We start from the raw sequence: 26545 nt of genomic DNA on the forward strand, positions 1-26545 counted from the left end.
TGAGATGGTTGTGCGATATAGATGTGTACTTAAGATTTCGTCACCAGTTTCATTAATGGAGAATTTTTCGATAAATTCAGCCATTTTGAAAAAGAAAAATTCAAGAGAGTCGAATTCAACTATAGTGAAACCACGGAGAAAAAAGAAGCGTTGCTCTTACTATGCTCATACAGGGTTTTAGGCCGTACCTACCTCTCTAATTTTGGCTACAATGTATTTTAATGCTGATGAGCAGTTGGGAAGTAAATCTTACTTTCTTAAAAGTAGGAGGGGCCTGAATTTCTTAAAGAATGTCCACAAAATGACCAATCGATTTTTGTTCAATCATAAAATTGCGAAGGCTATGACTTTGAATAATGGATGATATAAAATTCATTACATTTTTGTCAAAACGCACTCCATCTTTGCGCACACCTCCCAAAGTTGCATTTGCGCGCTGCCCTACACATTTCTTATCAGCATACACTGCCGTGCTAAGGAAGAACGCCGTATGAGCCTTCAGGCGTTGCCAAATTTCTCCTGGCAAAACACTAATTTTCAGGAAAATTTTCAAATACTTTTCTGCAAATTTCATAGATCATTTATTTGTAATTTGATCTAAAGTGTCTGAAAATACCAAGGAAGAATATTCATAATTTTCCTCAAAAATGAACATTTATCAGAGAAAATTTGGCAACTCTCGAATGTTCATACGATATTCTTCCTTAGCACGGCAGTATAAGCATAAACATCTGGGAACTAATTTAATTGTAAGCGCGATTCGTGAATCAAGAGCCGAGAGCGAGGCTGGGAGCTGCGGCGGAGACGGTGCGATGCTTGAAGTATTTCTCCAGTTTGGCAGGCGCTTCCCCGCGATCGTTTTTCGCGCTTATTGTAAGTTCAACGTTTCGGGAATTTCCTTCCGGAGGTTGAGGTTCCATTTCACAATTATGGTCACGATTATGAAGCAACAAAACTTTCTCACACATCCACAAGGATGAAAAAGAGCGTTGTCTCTGTTTCGCTGACTCAGAGACTTTAACGCATGAGTAGAAAAGTTGAATGGGGCGAAACGTATGATACAACTATTTCAACTTCCAAGTAGGTAAAATTGCATACCCACGAAATGAAGGAGAACATGGTGCCCTGTATCATTCTAACTATTCGGTTCGCCAATCCAACTTTCAGTTCACGAATCAAGCGTTCGGTTCAGATAACCGAACTTATGGAGTTAAAAGAGCAGACGAAAGAGGGTTGGTTACATGAATTGAACGTTCGGTTACACCGACACAAATAAAAAATCGGTTTTATTCTGAAGATGGAACACTCGACGCACTGATTTTTACGAGAAAATATGACAAGGACATTGATATTTTGTTAGAATTAGAGCAAATGCACTGATTTGTACAAAATTGGTGCAAAATAATTGAATTTTTAAAAAAATTACTGTGTGATTGTTGATTTGCTTGTTGAAAATTATCCCTCACGTGTTGAATTTTGAAATATTTACAGCAACCGCGTTAAATTTTATGAGATATTTAATGCGAAGGCGTTGGATTTTTAGAAAATTAATGTTGCCGCCTTTAATTTTTTTGAAAATTACTGCGAGCGCGAGAAAAATTTCATGTTTTGGCAAGAAGAAACAAATTAAAGGTTCCGCAGAAAATTCCCAAACTCGACCATGTTTTCACTGATTTTTCAAAAACTTGTTACCCTGGATCGGCAGACGCAGCAAGTTCGCAACTTTGTATTCTCTCCATTTAACCCCACGGAAATTGATCGGTATTCGCGGAGAGGCAGGTGCTTTGACAAAGGATCGATTATTTAACAAAGGTTTAAATGGAGAGAAAACAATATTGCCAATTTGCTGGATTCGCCTCCGTTACACTGATCTCTGAAAGGATACCTTTCAGTGGCGAGGCGTGAACGATCGATTATCGAAATTTCCCTATTCGAAGCTACGGTAAAGAATCGACCATGTAGGTGCTCGTTGCGCACACCCTGTTTATCGATCCTTTTCCATGGATTTAAATAACAGAATAATCGATGAATTGCAAAGCACGCAACACTACTGATACCTTTTCGATCTACACGTTGCCATACGAGGTGTCCACCAATACCCTCTCCCCTCTGGGTTCGATTCCCACGTCAGCCTCGTTCTGATTGACCCATCAGTGAATGGATATGCGTCACAAGAGGGGGGGGGGGGGAGCCGATAGCGCCCGGAGGGGCGGGGGGGCGAATGAGAGGGCACAGAGGTCAACGTAAACTGATTCTCACGTCCGAAACTCCTCTGCTCGGGACGATCGGAGGACCCGTCCGTCATTGCTACCATGTTACGGAAGACAGCCGTAAAGTGCAGTCTGAGATGAGCCTCGAGACACATAAGAGCGTGTGCTAACCATGGCTCATACAGAAATCCACTTACGGCTCTGGAGAGTAACACGGGAGATTGGGATACCGAACAAGTGAATTCCGCTAAAGTGGTGCCCCCCTGGTACGAAGGGGGGGGGAGGGGCAGAGGGGGGAAGGGGGGCCCGTTGCTCCCGGCACCGACGCGGAAAGAAGCGGTCCTCCAATTTGCTCCGACGACGCTGACGATATCATCACCGGCGAAAAACCAATCTTCCATAAACAAACGTGGATGGCTTCTTTTATTGCGTTACCCTCCCTCGCTGCCGGTTCGCCCAAATAAGGTGATTGATTCTGAGTGAATCTCTCGGTTCGATAAAGAGTCATCTCGGGAAATTGAAATTTTTCAGGAGACGATAAAAACTACGTAACAGCCGGAAAAGGAGTGTTGATAGGCAAAAAAATGAACATAGTAAAAAACCCAAGTTGGGTCGTTTTCGAACTGAAAGAATCAATGAGCTAGGGACTATCAGTTGCTGCATTTTGTGTCTTAGAGAAGCCATGATTCTCCTGATGTATGAGTAAATTTAAGAAAAGATGAATTACCATCAGTAAAATAATGCGAAGCAAAGCCAATGTTATGAACATCAAAACCTAAATTGATTCAATGGATTTTAATCTCTCGGTTCGAAAAAGACCCATCTCGGGAAATTGAAATTTTTCAGGAGACGATAAAAACACCGTAAGAGCCAGAAAAGGAGTGTTGCTGAGCAAAAAAATGAACATTGTAAAAAACCCGAGTTGGGTCGTTTTCGAAATGAGAGATTCAACGAGCTAGGGACGATCAGTCACTACGTTGTGCTGCTACACGGTTTGTGTCCTAGAGAGGCCATGATTATCGCGATGTATAAATTAATTCAAGAAACCACGGAAATTAATAATAAAAAGAAGCAATTCATGGTTATTAACAACAAAATTTGAATAAATTCCATGGATTTCCCGGAGATATTTTGTTTCCTGATAAATCCGAAAACTTTCGATCTTTTTTGGTCCCCTGCATCATATGATAATACCCTTCGGACTGTTGGCAATAACTAACTCGTATATTTGACTCTCCGATATAAAACCAACCGTAGGTGTGAGGAATCTAACCGACATTTTGGGTTGATATGGGGAGTAGAACCCAAAGCAACCCAACCGTGCGATTAGTACAGTTTTGAAACTACAGGGTGTCTACGAAAACAGACTGACCAGAAATCAGTACTTCTTCAGTACTTTTTCAGTACGTTCCCAAGAAATTCAGTACCTCCTCAACAGAAAAATTCAGTACTTTTTCAGTACCTGCAATTGACGAAATTCGAAAAATTTCAATTTCTCGCTCAAATCGCGACAAAAATGACAAAAAGTGAACAAAATTCCGGACCTCTTTGCGGAATTTCCGCACTTTTTCAGTAACTCCGGACCGCCCTTAAAAAATCAGTACTTTTTCCGGACTCTCCGGAAATTCCGGACTTGTAGACACCCTGAACAACCATCATCCGCGCCCCCGTAAGCTTTCCTTTCCTCGGGGGCAGGAAAAGCGAGCTGCTGGAAAATCCGACAACGAACCACGCGATTGCGTTAGGCCGGTGGATCTCGGGCGATTTTCGCCGTTATAAGCGCAGCGATTTGTTTTTCCGACGTCCCGGAACCTCCGCACGGGAGAGGGGGAGGAAGAGGATTCGAGGGGGGGGGGGGTCGGGGGGTACCGCGAAGACGCGACGCGACAACGACAACCGCAAGGGCAGTAACCAGTCACCGGTAACAGAGCAGGGAACGCGCATGTCACGTTGGCAATCTCTGCGGTTTCGGTCCCACACTCAACCGCGATTCCGAGCGAAGAACCACGTAACTGCGACGGGAACCGGCCGTGGATGCGCGGTTTTGGCTGGAGCGGTTGCGACGCTCTGACGTTGCATTTCGGTGGTTTGGTGGCGCGACCGCCGGGCCGCGCCAAGGTTGCTCTCCGTGGGAAAATCGGGCTCCGGGATTTTCACGCTTAAAGCTCATCGCTGCGACGTTGAGAGCCACATTTTACGGCGGAAAACCTTACGGGATTGAACGGAATCAGCCTAACTGCATAGCACATTACCGCTTAAAAATCTCCAAATAACATAAGGAGTTATAGCGGTTTTAAAGCACCACCGAATCATAAAATCTTAGTTTTAGGAAAAAACTATTGGGAATTTTAATTCGTCTAGTTGACGGTAGAAACTTTCATGATCAGGATGCAACTTTACTTCCCCAATTTTTTCCATAGAAGACTCAAAATCCAATTTTTCGACAAAATCGCTCCGCTAAACATGTTGCATGTGTGGAATGATGTCCCTTTTCTCCTGAATGGTCACAATTATATTTTCACAAAATCCTGCCGAAAATTTATGATAAATACAAGGAGAAAAAAACTTCGTGAGTGGAACCCGAAGTTGAGGTTATGTGGATCACTGAAGTTTTGGGATCACGTATCTAAAAACTTGAGGTCCAGCTGCCGAAGTTCGGGTCAGACATCGAGGCACTTCGGTAATGTACCGGAGTACTTCAGATGTGTGACTCGAACCCTTCGGTATATATCGAAGTACTTCAGATGTCTGACCCGAACTTCGGCACCTGGACCCGAAGTTTTTAGATACGTGATCCGAAAACTTCAGAGATCCATATGACCTCAACTTTGGGTCTCATGAATGAATTTTTTTTCTCCGTGTACGGCCGTGGTTGGGAAAACGCCGTAGAAGTTGCTAAATTTTCCTCAATAAAATACGAACTTTTAGGGAAACTTGCGTACTGTTTTCTCAATTCTTCAGATCATTTTATTCTCAATTTAATTCACAGCATCTGAAAATTTCAAGGAAAAAAATTATAAATTTCCTCAGAAATGAATGTAATTTAATAGAAGAAAATTTGGCGACATCCAGATATTCTTACGGCGTTTTTACTTAACACGGCAGAACACATCTCTTCTTTGACATCTGAGTTACTTAAATTTTTCCGATAGTGCCTGAATTTGTTGCGTTGCTACTATGCAAATGAAGACAAATTGTCAGTAAGATCGATGTGGCAACTTATACGTTCGATTACCTGCGGCTTTTTTTCGGATCCTCCCAATCAAAAAAGAGCCAGGGGTGGCCCGTGGAGGGGGAGGGGGGGATTTAAAACCGTGCTTTTCGTTGACCCTCGATCCTCTTCACGAGTGAGAGCCGCTGGGAGAGCGCGAACTGGAAATTGCTGCGCGGAATGCGAGCCTGTCGCGAAAATTTCGCTTTCCGCAACTTTATTGACACAACGACATGCGCCCGCGGGGGCCTTGTTTACCTCTCCGACCGCCTCAGCGATTCTGTCAAATTGCCGGAAATGCTCGAAATTTGTCGAATTGCTTAATTGCTCTTGAGAAGTTGGGCAACATATTCCATGTAAGCGGAGGCGCCGGATTTATTTCCTGATGAGAAAAAGATCAGTAAAAATTTTAATTTTCTTCCGGTGGCGCACAGTGGATCGAATCAATAGGAGAGGTTGGACAAAATTTGGAGACTTTAACAGCTTATAACTCCGTTTATAAAAAAATTTTGGTTTCTAAAAGTGGTTTTATTCGTTTTCCCGTAAATTTTCTTCTGAAAGCACCCCTTGAAATGTAAAATGTGTTGAACTAAACATCAAAATTTGCAATTTTAATCAGGAGTTTAATGTCCGACGTCTCTAATTGACTCGATCCATTGTGTGGCGGAACGTTAATGATCGAATACCGACATTTCCCCATTCGAAGCTGAGGTAAAGAATCGATTATAAGAGGTGCTCGTTGCGAAAACCCAGTTTATCGATCCTTTTTCACAGGCTTGAGTGGTATACAGATCAATCAATACAGTGCAAAGCACGCCACGCCTTTGTAAAATTTTTAATTTTCTTTCCAGCTCTAAGTATCGAAAAAACATAGACCGCGAGTTTCAGACACTTGCAAAAAATCCATAGACCACACTCGCAATTTTTGTGACAATATGGCGACCGTGTGTGTGAGTCATGAGCATCACGCCTGGCGAATTTTTTATTGCTCCTGAAATGCCGCACGCTTTTTTCAGGAAAAATTTACAAATTCCTGCGAAATGATGACGAACAGTTAGGGTATTGATATTACCCGCAACTGGAAAGAGCATCGATTTTCCATCGCTCAATGCAAATCAACTACCTGGAGCTATCGGAATGGTATATCCTCGTGAAGAATTTTAAGTCCTCGGCTAGAGCAATTTTGCGATCTCTGCCATCGACATAAAGTAACGTCGCAGTTTGTAGATCCTCTTATCAATTCCTAATAACAATTCCACAAATATTTCAGAGCTACGCAACCAGACAACTTCTGGGCGATTAACTGACAAATTGCCTTTTCAATTGATCGTTATGTCAGTAATCACACCAGTTTAAGCTCTTTCAAAAGTCGAAACTTTAGATTTTTGTGATAAATTAGGGAGAGTTCTTGGTAGAGTCGGTAAACGGTCCTGAAAAATATTTTCCAGAGCAACGGAGATTTCAAATCAATTAAACTAATCTAGACATAGTTATTTCGACTTATATTACTTTAATGAGGATACTTTTAACGACTTCGATACTTAAGGTGGTTTAGAACACAGCCTATGAGAATTCAGTGTAAAAATTTTGCTAAAATTTTTTGAAGCTCCTGAGACTTGAAAAAATGCGAATACTGAATCTTCTACTATGAGATTTGATCGTTCTTCAGATTATGTATCTATGATATACGTATCTTGTACAATTTTAGAAACATTAGATGTTGGCATTTTACAATTTAAATTTCTATAAAATTATAGTTTTTTCCTCGGCTCTGATTTTTATTAATTTTCAATTGTTGTAATTACGTATTCCTGATCATTTTTTACCCTTACAAAATGACCAGTTTTTCAATCTGCATCCGTAACTGACTATTCATAAAATAGCTACACGATTTAAGCTACTTCATTGAAGAAACGGGAAGAAAAAAAGGAGAAAAGAGAAGGAAAAAAGGAGAAAATAGAAGGAAAAAGTAGATGAGAGGGAGAATTGAAGAAAAAGAAAGGATAGAATGAGGAAGCATAAAGGTAGATGGAAGAATTACGAATAAAAAATCCATGAAAAAGACAACTGCGCATCTGAACTTCACTTTGAAGCGAGAGTAAACCAGTTGCGCCACCCGTCCGCGAGTAAATATTTTCACACGTGACTTGTACCTCGTATCTCCGTAATTCAAGATTTTATTGTACTTGTTGCCAACTTCTCGTGCAACGTAGAGAATTAATTATTCATAGGAATATGCAAGGCTTCCGAACGCATTCTTCTGGAGTGTTAACCGTGAAAAATGAATCGTGACCGAAGAAATGTGCACAAATTAGTGCGATCTCTTGAAGCTCCAGGGAAGCTCATAAGACCAATTCAATTTTTGATGCATTTTGCTGCGATTACAACTTCGGACTTACGAATGAACCCATACGTGCATATAGACCCTAATGTTCATACAGCAGCATTAACACCGATTACCGATTATAAGTATGTGATAACTTTCTGATGATTCAAAGAAAATGGACGTGAAAAATTAGTAGAATGGATATTGCTTAGTGACTTAATGTAAAAGAGAGAGATATTATAGCGGCATACCTCTCTCGCTGAGTCTGTGCAACGCTTAATTTTTTCTAAAATTTTCTTTAAAAATTTTCATGCAATTTTACTGCTTCATACCGCAACGGTGCGGTGCTAGGCGCTACAAGTTATGAGACAGCATTTCCCTCAGATTCCAAATGTGTGATAGTTAAATTTTCTCAAAGGCATCAACTGCCAAGCAGCAGAATGTGAAGTGGCTACTTTCGTCTTTGAATGACTTGCATTCGACTACATTTTGCCATTAGGAACTACAATTTCTGTCTCATTTTTGAAACAACGTATGTGAGAATAGTTTCCGCATGCACATACATATTTTTACCGATGAGCCGTCAATCGTAGTTCCGGATTGCAAATTATAGTCTATTGTATTTTTCACCTGAAACATCCTACAAAACTGCTATCGAACGCATTAGAACTCGTAGGAAAATCCTAAAACTAATTGTGAGTTAGAATTTTTCGAGCTGAAAAATTACATTTTCTGTCATTCTAGAAAAGAGAGAAATGAAGAAAATCCTTCAAAAATTCTCAAGTACTACGTGACGTATCATCCCCTAATGACTACGCACGGTAGATCGAGTCAATAGGAGAGTTCGGACAAAATTTGGAAACTTTACACGCATATGACACCGTTCATACAAAAGTTTGAGGATTGAAAAGTGCTTGCATTGGTTTTCTCGTGAAATTTTATTTTGGGGGTACCCTTTAAAATTTAGAATGTCATGAATTCAAAATCAAAATTAGCAGTTTTGGTTAAATATTTCACGTCCGACCTCTCTAATTGACTCGATCCTTTGTGACTTAACTACAGACACCCTTGTGAGGTAACGCTTTTGAGTCCACCTTCCAATTTTTGTCGCAACAAAATGTTGCTAAAACGGCTTCTTCCCAAAAAATGACCATAAGCTTTTTCCGGTTTGAATCGTGAAGTACCGCCAGGTTTCAGGCCTCCTCCCCTCGTAACGCACGGTGCGTTACGTACAACGTAATTGCTCCAAAAGATCTCGGACATTTCTGTGTAAGGCGTTCCCTCGCGAAAATCTATAAATATAAATTAGAAAATATTCTCTAGCACTTGCAGATGGAGGAACAGACACGAGATGGGATTATGTAATTGGCCGGAGGGAGTTTTGCTTCTCAAGGTTTTTGCCTGCGAGAAGATGGGTGAGATTCCTGGCAACCTGGCCTAACACTACGTACGAATCGAGTTTGAGCTAATAGCGATTTGAGCGTATTCGTGAGAAAAGGAGCTATCTTCATTTGGACATGGACCCTCTTATGCATGCAATTTAATGGGTTTCAGATCCCAAATCTCTGTAGAGTTAGTTGCTTTTGATTTAAATACGTCCAATTGATACCTGCCGACTACTCTGCTGAGCTCAACAGAAACAACATACGAGTAAACGGTTTTCCTTTGCAGAAACGCGGTTCTAACTTAGAATAATCTCCTATCGGAATTAATTACTCTTAATAGTCGAGCGGAGGGGCCATCCAGTCGCCTCAAGAGCGCGTAAACGCAGATACTGTTGCCAAACTGAGCGTGCAATTATGGAGATTCCGCAGGAAAGGGTGAAATTTACGTGCACAATGCGGCAAGGGGAGGTAAAGTTGCGTATTATGAGAGCACGAGTCGTGGTTGGCGGTGAAATGACTGAAAAACTGGAGTTGGGCTTCGAAATATTAATTGTTAGTGGGATTTACTTGCAAATGAAAGTCTTGAAAACGTGCATATGCGTTGAATTGAAAAAAATAATTATTTTGTGTTTCCTCCAAGAAGCTGTTTTTACTTTCGATCGAACACCGAGAAAGTGTTTTCGAAGAAGGCAGAGCGTAGAAACGAAAGGAAAAGTTTAAAAGCAATGAAATACTGGCTTACAGGTCGGACAAAAATGAGTGTTTCCCTATCGAGAATTAAAGGGGAAGCTATGAAATGTGTAGAATACTGTGGAAGTTACGACCTTATTTTTCCTAACTTTAATATTTCAGAACTCTGAAATTCAGAGCGGGTCAATTACGACGTTTCTCACTGCTTTCGCGTATTATAATTTCTGGCGCTGAAGACTTTTAGAATGACCAATTCAAAGCGGTGACTATCTCGACCTCCAAATACTATATTGACTGTCGGTTGGTTGTGACGCCACGATGCAACTATACGTGTTTCAGGGATGTGCGTGTTGCATGATCAAAATTGAAGGCACTTACGCCTTTCATACATCTTTGGAGACGCACAGGGGTTGTAGTTTGTTTTACCACCCGAATGACGGAGGGCCTATGTATAAAAACTAGATATCTGGTGACATAAAGACGGAATGCGTGTCTTTAGGTGCTCTTATCAGGGAAGTCTGAGGAAGCTTACTATAAATTTGACAACACTCGAAGGCTTCAAACGTGTGCTGAACCCCTTGACTCTTTAGAATTTAAAAAGCAAGCTCAAAATTCGGGATTAATACCAGTCGATCATCGTTCTTTAAATATGCGAATCCTCCGGAAATTCGCGCGCAAAGCATTAGAGAGCATATTAAATAAGTGAGCGTACATTATGTATTTTATTGAATATAATTTTGCCAGCTGAGATCTCGGCCTGAGCGAACATAAATTAATGCTAACCGTTACGTCAACGACCTGCGGATCCATAATCGAAACTTTACCGCACCTTTGTCAAATGACGTTCGAAAAAGCTCTCAAAAGTCAAATTTATCGACAGTTTTTCGAGTGACCTCGATCGACAAAACCATTTCTTGCAATATTAATGTCATTGCCCCAGAGCCAGAAAGTACCTATACCTCACATTAGTGAAAAAATCGAGTTGGTGGCGTTTTGGATATCTCATCTTCGATACCGGTTCCGTGAGTATGGAAAAAGTAGCCTCATTTTACGCCGTTTCTGAGTTACGGAGTTTCGAAAATGGCGATTTAGATTGGAATCAACGGGACTGACGCGCAGTTTTCCCCTGATATCTCGATAAGGCGAAAATGGAGTTAGGTGCTTTTTTACTCCTCGGTGCTGATTTCAGGGTCCCTTTTCCTGAGGACGCTCACGTTTCGTCGCATTGCTCCTCTAGCGTAAGGATGTATAACTCAATTTCCATAAAAGCCCTGCTCTCCGTGTACCTTCATGCTTCTCAGAGGATCGATTATTGATTTATAGACAAAGCTATAGACAAAGAAGACAAAAAGAGTTACGTGGGGATCTTATCGGTGGAAGCGGGTGGTTGCAATGGACAAAAGAGGTTGGCAATAGACTAACTAACGGCAACCCACGAGAGACCCCATAGCTAATCCATCATTTTCTCCCTTAGTCTATAGGAACCATCCACTTCAGCCAATAGGGTCGCTCCATACATCCGATGTCTTCTTTGTCTATTCCTGAGTCTATCAATTTCAATAATCAGCCCTCTAAGCTCATGCGGAGTTGGAGATAAACCCTTGCGTCAGATGAGCGACGGTATGAGAAGAAGTGTTTTGAGGTGCAACCAGACAGCATGAGAAAGTATGCAAAGCAATACATGTTTTTTCATCAAGATTTCACGTGAGACATGTTAAAAACAAAGACACTATTTCAATCCAACTCATAACTGCGGAATAAGCGTTTTTCTACGTCTGAGAGTTAGACTTTCCATATGTAGAAAACCGATGCAACGATGCAACGTCTGATGTAAACGAATCTGGTACCAACCCGATATGTTGTGCTTTGATCCCTTCGATTACTGCGTAGAGAAAAGGGACTCTCGGCTTAAAAGACCTGTTCATCGACGAATATGACTGAAAACCGACATCTAACGAATCATCACAATCGGTCAGGTACATACAATTACTATGTTATACCATTAGCCTAGAAATGGAGCAAACAATCACACGCGATTCCTCGAAAATGTGGGTGATCTTGAACCAGAACGACAACATTGTCCTTCATGGAGGGGTAAAGCCCATAATGTTCTATCAATCTCTCGCTTCTTTTCTAGGAAAGCGCCTGCGAACACTGCCATGCTAAGAAAAAACGACGTACGGACATTTGGGCGTTGCCAAATTTTGCTTATTAGTTCCCTTCACAATCTAATCAAGCGTTTGTGAAGATTTCAAGGAAAAAATTTCAGAAATACTCAATTAAATTTTGATTCCTTTCTACCTGATCACTCTGGAACGTTTGAAAACGCAGATTTAGTGTTAAGAATGGACCATTAGACAAGGTACGCATTTTAGCATTCTGATACATGTTTCTTGACCAAAATTTTACGTAAAACACGATGCGCACAACGAAAATTACCGAAATCAACTCCTTACGTAGATATTTGATGATTCTTGATGCGTGAATTCAAACCACCCACTCATGAAAACTCAATGCTCTGCGTGATTCACATCGCGCGCTAAACGTTATCATGATGTCTCTACGATATAAAAATCTGGCAACCTCAATTTTGACGCTTTGGCTCAGCAATAGCAAATTGCTCATAATTTGAACAGCACATAGTGGGAAATGAACAATGCTCGATCGAGAGGCTTGCTGAAACTGTTGTGGTGCGCGATTTGACTCACGTAGAGCTTTGAGTTTCTTGCGAGCGGGCAGTTCAAATTCCTCGTAACCAATGTGAAATAAAAACGTTAATATCTTCGTTAGAAGTTGGTTTCCGTAATTTTCGTTGTGCGAATCGTGTTCTACGTAAAATTCTGGTTCAGAAACATGTATCAGAATGCTTGAATGCGTGCCTTGTCTAGTGGTCCATTTCAAATAGGGAGGCAAATAAAGGCCTTCGGTATAAATTCATGAATATCGAGAAAAATGACGTTTTTTAATGGAAAATTTTGCCGGCCGTGGGGAGACATCCAGACCCCTTGAACAAACGTTTAAAAAGGCAGTTCTGAAGTTAAAAGTTTCTCTTGTGAAGGTCCACGAGTAAAAATTCCTGAAAATCGCGAAAAATAACGTTTTTGGGGTAAAAATTTATTCGAACGTGCGGAAAAATCCGGACACCTTGAATAAACGCTTGAAAGCACAGTCTAGAGTTCAGAAACTATCCTCGGGTGGTCCATAAGTAACAGTTCCAGAAAATCGTAAAAGATGACGTTCTTGGACAGAGGTGACCCTATGAACCCTCCTCTGGCTGGCGACGCCTATGCCTCTGGGGCGGATATTATTCATAAATATTCTCGAAAATATATATTTTTTAGGGAAAATATGGCAACATTCGAAGGTCGATACGGCGTTTTCCCTTGGCACAAAGCGAAATAGATACAAAATTACTGACCTACAGGGGAATTTTCTCTCGATTCGGAGCGGTAATTGACCGGCGCGGCGCACGCAACGCGCGGAGAGGCATTCCACGGAGTTTTCGCATACGCGCCGTCCCATCGCGGGCACGCGCGCTCAATTAGCCGAGACGCAACCCGGCGAACACCAAGGAAAAACGCCGTAAGAGCCTTCAGACGTTGCCACATTTACTTCGGAAAAATCAAATTTACCGGGCAAATTCTTGATAGTATTCTCCTAATTTTTCTGATGATTTCATTCGCAATGGAGATGTTGTATGTGTGAGGAATTTGCGATTTGGCTGGTGATTCCTATGTAAAAGTTCGCGAAAAACACGATGGCGCCACTGGTTTTCTCTGAAATCAACTCCCAAGCTCAAAAAAAGCTCTCAAGTTGAGGCCAAAATGGAGGGGATATCCCACGCTATCCTGAGAGTCCACCCCTACATCAAGACAAACTCTCAATGCAAAAGATAGGGAGCAAATACATTGGCAGGGCTGCCACTTTATTTGGGGACTCTAAAACTGAAAACACGACAACCCTGCTAATGTATTTGCTCCCTATCTTTGCATGGAGAGTTCGTCTTGATGTAGAGGTGGACTCTCAGGATAGCGCGGGATATCCCCTCCATTTTGGCTTCAACTTGAGAGCTTTTTTTGAGCTTGGAAGTCGATTTCAGAGAAAACCAGTGGCACCATCGTGTTTCTCGCGAACTTTTACATAGGAATCAATATTGTCAAATCGCAAATTCCTCACACATTCAACATCTCCATTCTTAAATCTTCTAATTTTTCTGTTGATTTCATTCGCAATTTTATCTATGATCTAAAAAATCAAGGTAAAATATACACAACTTCCTTCGATGGTATACATTTTATCAGGGGAGATTTGGCAACGTCTGTAGGCTCATACGGCGTTTTTTCTTACATGGGAGCCCGGTTCGGGGCGTATGCAGGCGGCATCAACAAGCGCTTTGTAAAACGGGGATCTGGGCTAATAAGTCTTGTTTCGCATTCGGCGTCACCGCACACCGTGTCACACGGAACTTTCTGTGCTGATATTGCGATAGCCGGAAGTTGCCAATCGAAGCTATGAGCTATGACGCGGTGGATGAGAGGCACTGCGCTTTTATTTTGTGTGCACGGAGGAAAAAAGTTCGGTTCATTTTGAAAGCTTTTCTATTCGAACAATCAAAGTTTTCGATCGCAGAAATGAAACTTTGATTCATCTGTGCAACCGGAATTATGTTTCGATCGCAGAAATGAAACTTTGATTCATCTGTGCAACCGGAATTATGTTCCTGCGACCAAAAATTTCGGCTCACTGATGGTGATCAATATGAATCGAAGCTCAAAGTTTGGAACTGAAGTTTTCTTTTCAGCACGCCGCGCCGTGCCTATACTGCTCTCTGATCTGCGGTTTGCCAACTTTGAGCTTTACCATGGGGTTCGTAGAGTCCACTATAGACAAATTCGAAGTAGAGGAATATGTATTTGCTGGAGGCGATGGAAGATACCCATGGAGAAGTATATCACAGCTCAAATAATCGGAATTTGCATTTTTGCCTCTGTATATCGATGGTGAAACTGCAAAAATGCGTATCTCGATTTGCGGCATGGCAGACTTCCTGCCATACTTAATTGTCTACTTGGAAAACAACTGAACGTCATTTTTTGAAAACTTCGGTGATGTTTACTTTCTGTGTGATGAACATCGAAAATTTTAAGGCATAATGCCCGTTGCGTCTCCTTTTAAAAAATAAAGTATGAACGGGAATTCTGTAACACTGAAACCGAGGTACGAATTTTTGCGGTTTTGCCGTCGATATGTTGACTCCGTGTATTTTGACTCAGCTTACTTTTAACTCCGTATATTTTTTACTCAGTTCACTTTCAATCCTCTGGCGACTCCGCACGATGAACAGTACAATGTCATAAGTGGCAGGGCACGAATGATCGATTATCGATATTTGCCCCTTTTGAAACTATGGTAAAGAATCGACTATTTAAGTGTTTGTTGCGAACCCCCGTTAATCGATCCTTTCCCATAGCTTTCAATGGCAGATCAATCGATATATCGCAAAGTTCGCCACGCCACTGAATGCCATCCTCATCTGAAGTGGTGATTTTTGGTTGATTTTTATTCGGGCGCCATTTCAACACCCCGCTGTGAATTGGTTTCGGAGCCGGCGATGCGTTCGCTGAAATTTGGTCGCTTACGTAAGTGATCCATCGAGGACCGACCGGATTCCCGGCTGAAGCATTACGAAACGGCCAGGCCAACGATCAATCTTGCTTCCGCTTAAAATTTGTGGGTACCGTCTTCGATGGATTTCGACATACGACGCACCGGTCCGCCAGAAGTCCGGTCTCATCAACCGCTTCGCTGAACCTCGAAAACTCACCTGGCGCAGGTCCTCACACCAGCATTCTCGTGTCAAAAAAACTCATCGACGTGTTGAAGTTTTCGAGAAAAGTCCTTTTGAACGACGGAATTTCAATGGAATTCTTGCATGTGTCAGGGATTTGTGAGTAAAGTACTTTTTCTTTTGCAAAATTTTGCGAAAAACACGGTGGTAATTTTAATGGAGTTCTTGCATGTGTCAAGGATGTGTGATGAAAGTGCTGCTCTTGGGCAAAATTTTACGAAAAACACGATGGTGTCACTGGTTGTCTCTGAAATCAACTCCAAAGCTCAAAAAAAGCTCTTAAAGTTCAGGGTAGGAGATTAAGTACTTTAATGAAATGTAGCGTTTAAAATAATTGGACGTATTAACGTCAAAAGAACCTACACAGTATGAAAAAGTAGTAACCGAAATTTTGTGTTAATATGGGAGGTAGAAGGCAAAGTAACTTATACCTGCGGTTGATATATTTGATTAGCTTTTTCGGATTACACATTGATCAAATCTTTGGGTTCCACTGACCATGCCATTGGGTTAACATTTTGAAACCCCTTTAGCAATCAGACGCAAACAATCTCTGAGTGATAACGAGGAAACCATAGATTACACGAGTTCCGCAAGACACTCTTTTCACCCAAACATGTCTTGGAGTAAGCTCCGGTTTCGGTCGGTTGTACCAAAAATTTGGTCGAGCAACCGAGTCCTTTAGGTTTATCGAACCAAAAAAAAAGGAGCCCAAAGTAACCATAAACCCGGAAATATTTATCTATGGGTGACGTGAATAAACTTGGCTCACGAAGTCACGATTAGCAATACGCGGAACCTAAATTCTTAGATACACCATAAGAGCGATCCACTCACATCATCTCGAGTTACGGAGGAAAAAAACGGACTGAAATTTATGTTCCTGTCACCGAAAGGTCTGAAAGCATCTAGAGATATTACTTTATTTGTCCCTCGAGTGGCATCTCACTTTTTTCGACGCAACAATAAAATGAATCTCTTCTCTTGTTTGTAGCTGGACGAGGATTAAAATTCTGACCCGGCGTCGCACAGCGGAACGAGTCCAAAGGCGAAGTTGGACAAAATTTGGAAACTTCAAACACTTAAAACTCTGTTTAGATAAAACTTTGAGGTTCTACAAGTGGCTCCAGTGGTTTCCTCATAGAATTTTCTTCTTAAAGCACCCCTTGAAATTTAAAATGTGACGAAATAAACAGCAAAATTTTCAGTTTTAGTTAAAAACTTTATGTCCGACATCTTCCATTGACTCGATCCACTGTGCGTCGGTCCATCTTCGCAGCATCCGCGAGTCTCTCGATGGCGCGCTCAGCTGCACCTGGCAAAAATCGCTTATGTGCTGAGGGTTCCCGTTGGACTTAGGTGGTTTTGCTCCGCGGAGCAGTATCGGTGCAGACGCAGGCTCGACGGGGCGGGCGTTTGCGCGTCATTATCACAATAATAGACGTGACGACCACTTATCGAGGAAATTGTAAATTAATGACCAAGGTTCGTGGCCGCTGGTGAGTTCAGGAATTCAAAAAGTCTTCACGATGGATGAATAATTAAATAACTATGATCCGTTTTCCGCTGTTGCCGATTTTATGGGATGAGTGAAGCCAGTGGCGTGGCAGGCTTTGCAATACATCGATTGTTAAGTCATTTAAACCCATGGTAAAGAATCGATTATTAAGGTGTTCGCTGCGGACGCCTTGTCTATCGATCCTTTTCCATAGGTTTAAATGGCATAACGATCGATAAATCGCAAAGCACGCCACGCCACTGAGTGAAGCACTTTACTGGGCGTACATAATCTAGACTTCATTTTGCGTTGAGGAATTACTATTTCCGGCCTATCCATAAAAACACCCATCTACATAAGGAAGCTAATGACACATACAAAGACTAAAAACTTTTCGAAAACTCTTTAAAAAACTGTTTGGAAATTATGTTTTAGGAGACCCCCTATAGGTGTTTTTTATAGTAAAGTTTACGTGGAGTATTTTTCAAGCATTTCAAATACCAGTAACTACATACATCAGATTTCGTGAGCGTTTTAAAACTTTTTCGTTTCTAAAATTGTACCCCTGGTAAATTTTTCTTTAAAAGCACCCCTAGGGACTTTCTAGAATGTATAATTTCGTCCAATTTTCTGAGTATTGTCTTCTTAAAATTTATAATTATTTTTAAAGATTTTTCAACATACTGCCTCCAGTACGGTACGGTACGGTATAGTAAAGAACAGGACAGAACTTTTCCAATAGATCTACTGAGATACATCTCCACAAGATGGCTTTAAGCCTTAGAAATCGAACGCGAGTATCTATGAAAGTGTCACATGATTTATTAGTGTACGTCTAACGTGACTGCTAAATTATATAACAAACAAAGGAATCTCTATTGACGCCGACAGCCAAAGAAATAAAAACAGAAATTTTTTATGGAGGGGATAATTCGAGTGGAAATATCAACAAAGCACACCTTCCGATACGGTATCGGCCAAAATTACCATCAATTTTGATAGTGCGCGCGTTAATGACGTTATCTGGCCCTGGATTAGCGTTGCACCGCTCGCTCGTTCGGCGTTCGTCAGATCGTGCTGCCTTGCTGAGAAAAAACGACGTATGAACTTTCCAAGGTTGCCAAATTTTACCTTTTAATCTTCTATTTTATTCATTTCCCTAAAAATTACAACATATCAGATCGAATCGTAAAAAGAATTCTCCAAAAATTCAAAGTAAAATCATCATTGATAATCATGAGAATTCGTTTTTCGCCATTTTCTCGATTTCACCGAAGAATATAATAATATTAGTTGGGTATCAAGAAAATTTATAATTGATTTTGTTTTCAATTTCCTGACAACCGAGAAAAAATTTTGAATGGCATTGTGTGAAAAATAATCATGAAAAATAGTTTTCTATCATATTTCAACTAATTTCCCTGATGATTGGAACTCCATTTTACAATTCGGAACTACAATTTCTGGCTCAGTTTAGAAACAACGCATATACCACTATTCCCCTAGGTACAAACGTCTTTTTATGAATGAGTCGGAAACTATCCTCTTTAATTGCAAAATGAAGTCCATTCATTGGTGTTCAAGAAGAGTCGTGACAATTTTTCTTGACATTTTTAGACACACATTATACCAAATTGTGAGTTGATCCAACTCGATTGGTTGGAAACCAATCCTATTTAAAATTCGAAGAAAAACGAGCTTTAATAACGGATAAAATTTGACAATATGTGGATGTTCTTACGGCGTTTTTCCTTGGTACGCCGCGCCGGCATGCGCACGTTATTGCTTCGCGTGTGTGCTTTCCGTCGGATCTGCGTTTACGACGAGTTCGATGATTCACACAGCGGTTCTCTCCTGTTGAAAACTTCGGATGCGCTGCCTGCATTATGTTTTTGAAACCGAGATCGTTCGGAGTCGGATTTCGCGGGATGGTTACTCAACTTTTCCGTCGATATGAGGCGTCGCACAGTAGATCCAGTCAATAGGTGAGATCGGCCAAAATTTGGAAACTTCAAACGCTTAAAACTCCGTTTATACAAAACTTTCAGATTCCAAAAGTGGTTCCATTGGTTTCCTCGTGAAAATTTATTCTAAAAACACCCCTTGAAATTCAAAATTGGACGAAATAAACATAAAAAATTGCATTTTTAGTTAAAAATGCCGTATCCGACGGCTCTGATTGATTCGATCCACTGTGCGCCATTGACTCAAACTTGTAGAGAATCGATGAGCTTTCGAAGCGAGGAGATAAGGAAGCTTCGTGACGCATCGAATTATTCGAAGACTCACTTGCAGGTGCGTTTGCATAAGCAAAAAATGCAGTGGCGTGGCGTGCTTTGCGATACATCGATTGATCTGCCATTTAAACCCGTGGAAAAGGATCGATGAACAGGGTGTTTGTAACGAACAGTTCAATAATCGATTCGTTACTAAAGATTCAAATGGGATACAATCGATAATCGATGATTAACGCCTTGCCTTTGAAAAAATGATGTCATGAAAATTGTCTCGGTTGAATGATCGGTTGGAAATGGTGTTTTGTGAATAAAATTTGTAAAGTATTAATCGAAAGTTTTCGAGATAAACGCGGTGAAAATTCTGAGATTTGAATTGGGTGATGGAAAAAGATTAGGTTGCGATCCGCCAAGCAGTTTCTTTCAAAATTGTAATTATTCAAACTAGGACTAAGGAAATGAAATTATCGAAATAGATATATATTTTTGAATCTTATTTATCTTAGGAAAAGGGTCATTCCATTGTAACGGGTGTGACAACAATTTAACTTTCAACAAGAATTTGAACTCTTTCTTGGGGTTTAATTAAAAAATGATCCGCAGCAGCAGAAAGAACTTTTTTTATAGATCATTTCAGTTTATCAGAAATTGTTTTTACTTTGTTCCATTCCTCAGAAAAAATTAAAAGGCATGCGTAACGGGTGTGACCGATTTTGGAAGTGAGTTTTTCCTCAGTGAGTGTAAAGTGGAATTTCAGCGAATTTTATGAATGTAAAAATCTGATTAAATTATATGATGAAGCCAAGGGTTTTTGCTTCAACTGCCGATGATCCGTTTTCGATTATCTGTTTTTCTTTCCTTGAAAAATGGGAAAGTTTGCGTAACGGGTGTGACGTAACGGGTGTGACAGATTGTCTCTCTGAGGTCCATCACTTCTGAGAGAGTTTAAAAGTTAAAAAACTTACTTTTCTTCTCATACTCTTATTGTAGGCAATCCTAAGCAGTAAATAAATCTGAAATATGACGCATTTTAATGTAGAACATGCCAAAACTACATTTTTCTACAAGGTGGCCCAGACCTACCGTTTGCGTCCCGGGTGTGACGTAACGGGTGTGACAAATTGTCTCTCTGAGGTCCATCATTTTTTAGAGAGTTTAAAAGTTAAAAAACTTACTTTTCTTCTCGTACTCTTATTGTAGGCAATCCTAAGCAGTAAATAAATCTGCAATAAGACGCATTTTAATGTAGAACTTGCCAAAACTACATTTTTCTACAGGGTGGCCCAGACCTACCGTCCCAGGGCTTTTCTTCGGGTAACCCAGGATTCCCCTTTCGTCCTCGCGGTCCTGGACCTCGCATGGCCCAAATTAACAAAAAAAAAAAAAAACCCTGGCACGGTAGGTCTGTGCCTATAGTGAAGTGAAAATATTTCAATCAAATCGGAGAGAGTTCAACGAGTTCTATTTGAAGTCCTTTTGAGATAAGGTGTATTCACTTTAAATACTGAAATATGGCAAAAAAGTTGTCTATCTCTCTCTTATTAGATGTATACATACCTCTAATTATGCATATGAGTGTATTTCTTGTGATAACCATAGACAAAATGGTGAAAAGTGAGGCAACATCTGCATAATTGAAGCCTCTTCTCATTGGTCACACCCGTAACGTGTCACACCCGTTACGCATTTTTGCCCATCAATTGTTGAAATAAAAATTTGGAAAAAATACTCCAAAGCTGTACTTGACTTGAAGATGTACGGAAAAAATTGGCATCTCAAAATGACATGAATTAAAATAGTTACATTAAAAAACCCATGTTTTGTGTAACGGGTGTGACAGTCAGTACACTAAGTTTTAGAAGTTACATATAATATACAGTAATTACTTTTAAAAATTGAAACTTTGCAGGAGCACATTGAATCAGTTTCTTGACAACTGCAAGCATAATCTGAAACTTGGTTTTGGCGGGAACACCAGAAAACATTGCTTCCAAACTGTCACTCTTTTTACAGTAGGATAAAGCTAAGCAACGGGGTTACAAGACACGTAAAAATTGCGAGAAAAAAAACAAAACGGAGGTAAACCGCATATATTTCCAAAAAATAGGAGTATTAAGAAGTCCAAAAATAAATATCGTTGGGTCATTTGGAGGGGAAAAAAAAAATACCCCCCGGACTACCTAGGCGTGGAATGACCCAAAATTCATTTCTTGGCAAATGAAACATTCTATTGAAACCACCATTCTCTTCGTGATCACGGCGTGGTCCTCGCTAGATAGAGCAAATCGTCGTCTGAAAAGAACGTACATGTTGAACGGAATGTTGCCAAATTTGCCTTCGCGAATTTCATTATTACCTGGGGAATCTTGGGCATCTATAACTGAAAATTATACCAATTTTTCCTCTGATTTCATGCAAAAATCATAAAAACTTATTTGACAGTTTTTTTTAGCGTTTGCGGAAGATAAAATTCATTCACAGTCGACTTACTTCCTTGTAATGATGAAGAAAAGCTCAGAGTAAATTTTAAGAAGAATTTATAGCAGAACTGTAGGATAAGTTACTCACAATTAGAGACCTACATTGCACAATTTTAGCAGCATTGTAAGTCTCATACGCCCTTTTACCGAAATATGCCTCAATTTTCAGGCACATGCCTTACTCCACCTAAACACGAGAAGATGGCCCTTACATATTTGAAGTATCAAACTGATAACTACTAATCAAAGACAAGAATGCAACACTTTTCGTGCTGTCATCATTATGGCTTGAGCTTGACAATTTAATGGACTGAACGATACAAATTGCAATTCCTCAGAAAAATTACGACAATTAAACACGAATCATGAAACAGCTACACCTACAGTCGACCTCTGTGGTCTGGTCTTCGATCATTAACGCTGTTTATTGACGTCGCGAAGGTTGCGGTTTCGAGGCCCGAAAGATCAAGAGAGATGCTTAAAGCGCGAATTTTTTCCTAAATTGTTTTGATTATTGGGCACTTTATCACAACTTTAATGCAGCGGTTTGGAGGACAAGTAAGATAAGTGCAGTTTTTTACTTTATCAAGAAATACGTGTTTAAAGTTACAAAATGCCATGTAACCTTACGGCGGAAAGAATGTTCAAACTCACTTTTTGATGCTTAAACATTGGCTTTTATTAGTTAGATTCTCACAGTTTACATTCTCAGCCTAGTTTTAGTTGAAATTACTAATAGCTCAATTTTTTCAAAAACTGAACTTATCCCGCCTATCTTCCGACCCCTTTGATTACTGTAGTATTTGAATTTAAGGAATGAGAGAGGTTTCAATCATAATATGGCCTCCTCATCAAAATGTTTCGATTCTTTTTCCTCCGCCATTAATATCCAATTTTCTTTCATGTTCTATCCTATTTTAGAAGAATTTCGATGTTGCGTCGTAGAAATTCCACAACCACGGGCTGAAGAACTCAAGTCACGACATTACGTAACTAATTGTATGTATCACAGGCAAAAAGTCAGAGCAGATTTTTGTCAAATGCCTGGGAAAACAGTAAAATATTCTTACTTTGAGTGAAATTCTAATCCTCTAGCTAATTTTGGAAAAAATATTGTACCATTCTTTGCTTATGTAGTACAAATTCTCCTTAAAAAAATGGCATCATATACAATTGTGTCTTATATTACTTGAACTTTCATTTTGAAATTTACAACATGCCATAAAATATAGAATTTTTAAAATGTTGGCAATTCAATCGCAGATCAAAACAACAATGACATCCCGCTATTTAAACCTGTGTTGAATAATCCATACTTATCAAAGCACCTAGTCAGTGAAAATGAAACAATATTTCCGCTTCATCAGATCCGCTAAGGTGACACTTACAATATGAGAGAAGCCATTTCAGAGAGGACTACATGAAAAGTTCGTAGATGTGATGAAATCTTACTTTCCTAACGTTAAAAACTCGAGGATACCTCGTCAAAATCGTAAAAATGTTATTATGTTGTAACTGCCTTTAGTTAGAGTTTAGACTAAAGTCATTCGATAAAATGCATGATTTAATTAGCTATTTGCCTGCGATGCATTCAAATATCCTCAACTATGAAAGCTGAAACGTTGTGTAGCATAGATTCAAAATTGCCTTAACGGAGCACTCTAAATTCTATCTCATTTTCGTACGTAATTGAAACTCCACTCGAAGATTTTGAGCAATCGACGGCTGAGTAATCAACTGTCGCCATTGAGGTCTGGATATGAGTGCGGCATCAAACTGAGGTCATTGCATTACGATACGGAGAACGAGGTACTTACGAATCACAACAAATACACTGGATTGTAGACCCTCTCCAGATCATGAATTCATGAAACGCGGTGAATCGAAATCAACACACTCACACAGAGGTGTACTGCTATGCTAGGGAAAAACGCCGTATGAACCTCCAGGCGTTGCCACATTTCCTCTGATAAAATACAAATTTATTGGGGAAATTGTAAACATTTTTCTTCCAATTTCTCAGAATATTTTATTTGCACTTTAATCTAAAATATCTGAAAATTTTAGGGAAAAATGTAAATAAATTTCGACAAAAATACATGTTTTATCCGGGGAAATTTTGCAACTCTCGAATATTCATACGGCGTTCTTCCTGAGCACGGCACTAAAGAATACTATCGCACGTGACTTGAAACGTACACTGATTTACATACGTCACGAGAAGAAGGTAAAACGAACCACTCAACAGAAGTGTAAATCGAGCACCGCGATATAATTTCGCAAAAAACTTTTCAAAATGTTCCGCGTAAAATACGGTGGGCAGATTAGCAAATTTCCAAATTCAAGTGATGAATTAGCATTTGTGAAGTTCGTTAAAGACTTCCGGCTGACCAGAGGACCAGAGTCCACCTGAATATATCAGGATTTCCAGAACCCAATCATTCAATAATCATAATTTTAATGACTTATTTTGCGTGGAACTGTTCTGTTACAAAATTGACATTTTTTTCGCAGTCGAAGAAATTTTTCTTTTTCAAAATAAGATAATGTTTTTTTAAATGTATTTTTCAGCGAGAAGAGATTCAACTTCGCGTGAAAATGTTTGAAAATATCGACATGGAACACCGATCTCCATAAGTCACAAGGAGGGTATTCACTGTCATTTTTTTATGGAGGAAACGTAAGAAAAGAATCAGTGGTTTAAAATTTTGAATTTCACTGGGATGCGTTCTGAGATCGTAGTTAATGGTGCGTGCAATTTAATTCAAGAAGTTCAGCGCCTTCTCACTGAAATTCTAATGAGAAAACGAGTCTTAAAAGTGTGACGCTCTAATCTTACCCTGTCGTATGACCCATTAATCCCAGAGACCGTGAATCGTAACTAAACACAGGAAGCGACCCTCGGAGGAATCGATATTTGAACAGCGAAAAAACCCGAGGATAATGGAAACGTGAGGGTTGAAAACTCAAAGCGATGATACTGCGGATTTTTACCGTGTTGAGAACCGGGGAGACCTCGACCGAACAGCGGTGTTCTCATCGCGTGACTGAGCCGAGATCCCTAAAAAACAAACCTGCTCCACGCGTTTTTCACGTGTTTACAAGATGGGATTTTTCATCCCCTAAATGAGTAGAGTGAGAGATCGAAAATCTCAGCGGAAGCCCTTGAGAGGTTTGTCTGTTGTGCGTCCTGCCTCGGTCGCTCGGTGGTGAAGGGAGAAAAATAAGGGGTGTAGATTGTTGTGAGGGATGGTGAGTTCTTCCGGTCAAAAATGGATGGAAGTGCTTCTTCGATGAGAATAGAATTCAGGGCGGTATGAAACAATAGAAACTTATAAAATATTGGACAGTTCAGAGAAAAGAGTTCATAAAATTTTACGAGGCCGTGAAATTTTTGAAAGATACGGAGCATTCACTTCAGGGGCGGTATAGACCCCCAAGTAACAAAAAAAAAATCCTGAATTTTTTCATCCTACTCTGAATAAAAGAAAAAGTTTTCACAGAATTTCTCTCGCTTAGAGGCGAAAAATCACGTCATTTGTTCAGAATTGCCGTTGAGTAGTTTTCAAGTTAAAAATTTAATAGGACAGGAAGACTGCACCCTCGCAAAGCGGGACACGAGGTTCGGAAGTTGTACCGTCTATATGTGCAAAATAATTGAAAATGATAATCATGTTTTCAGCAGGAATAATTGAACGGCGTTAAACAGAAAGGAACCAAGCCACATCAGCTAGTGCCAAAAAATGGGCAATTTAATTTTTTACATGAAAACGATTGTGCGGATTTTCGTGCAAATTTTAGTGAATTTTCTCGACAGTACGAAGCAAATTCCTTAAAATTTTCAAAGGAATTTGCACAAACGTTCTCTCGTAAAAAATTAAATTAGGTCCAGTTTTTAACGATGGCTAATGTGGTCGGGTTCCTTTTCGTTATTAGCGGTCCAATTTGGGAAATTCTATGTTTTATTCAATTTAGTTTAGGAAATTCTGAGTTTTAATCCGTTAACTTTGGGAAATTCTATATTTTATTCCATAAACCACCCCAATGCACGAATATTTATCCCGATGTTCCCCTGTCAGGACTACTGCCCGGTCGCCGCGATGGGGGTGCCCTGGAGGCCCACCCGGTTTCGCGCTGTCTTTACCCACTTGAAGGGCCGCCGCGTCTGGCCGTGATCCCTGCCTGGCGACGGGTCTGGTCTGGTGGCACCGGCCCCTCGTTCTTCTTCTTCTCCCCGCGGTGATAATAAGGGCAAGGTCGGGCTGAAGAAAGGACAAGATACGTGTTTTGTTTCTCGGTTCGGGGAAGGTGGAAGGAGCAGAACTGCCCCAGATTAATCAACATCCTTAAAACGCGCCCTCAAAAGGAAAATGATCCACAGATGTGTTTGAGTACATGTGTTCTAACATTCCTTTGGCCACGCGTGTGTATTTTGGACAGCGGGATACTGAAGTCAGGCGTTCAGACTGCATTTTGCGGAGGATCTACTATTCCCAGCTCATTTTATGAACATTATATCGATGGTAAAACTTCCAAACCGAGTATCTCGTTTGGGGTGTTTAAGAATGTCTTAAAAGGAGCACAAGTCAAAGGTTTCACAAAATTTCCTCCGCAAAAAGAAGAAAAATCACAGAAGATTTTAAAAATTGATATTGGAGGATTT

The 26545-nt window shown here is 40.3% G+C and overlaps 1 protein-coding gene across 8 annotated transcripts in view; it reads right to left on the reverse strand.

Moving 5' to 3' along the window:
• LOC109034885 (sodium-dependent nutrient amino acid transporter 1) overlaps positions 1-26545 on the reverse strand; it is a 186652-nt gene that overhangs the window by 87715 nt on the left and 72392 nt on the right. The gene's annotated exons all lie outside the window — the stretch shown is intronic.

Source organism: Bemisia tabaci, chromosome 5, assembly GCF_918797505.1.
Source record: "Bemisia tabaci chromosome 5, PGI_BMITA_v3".
NCBI lineage: Eukaryota > Metazoa > Arthropoda > Insecta > Hemiptera > Aleyrodidae > Bemisia > Bemisia tabaci.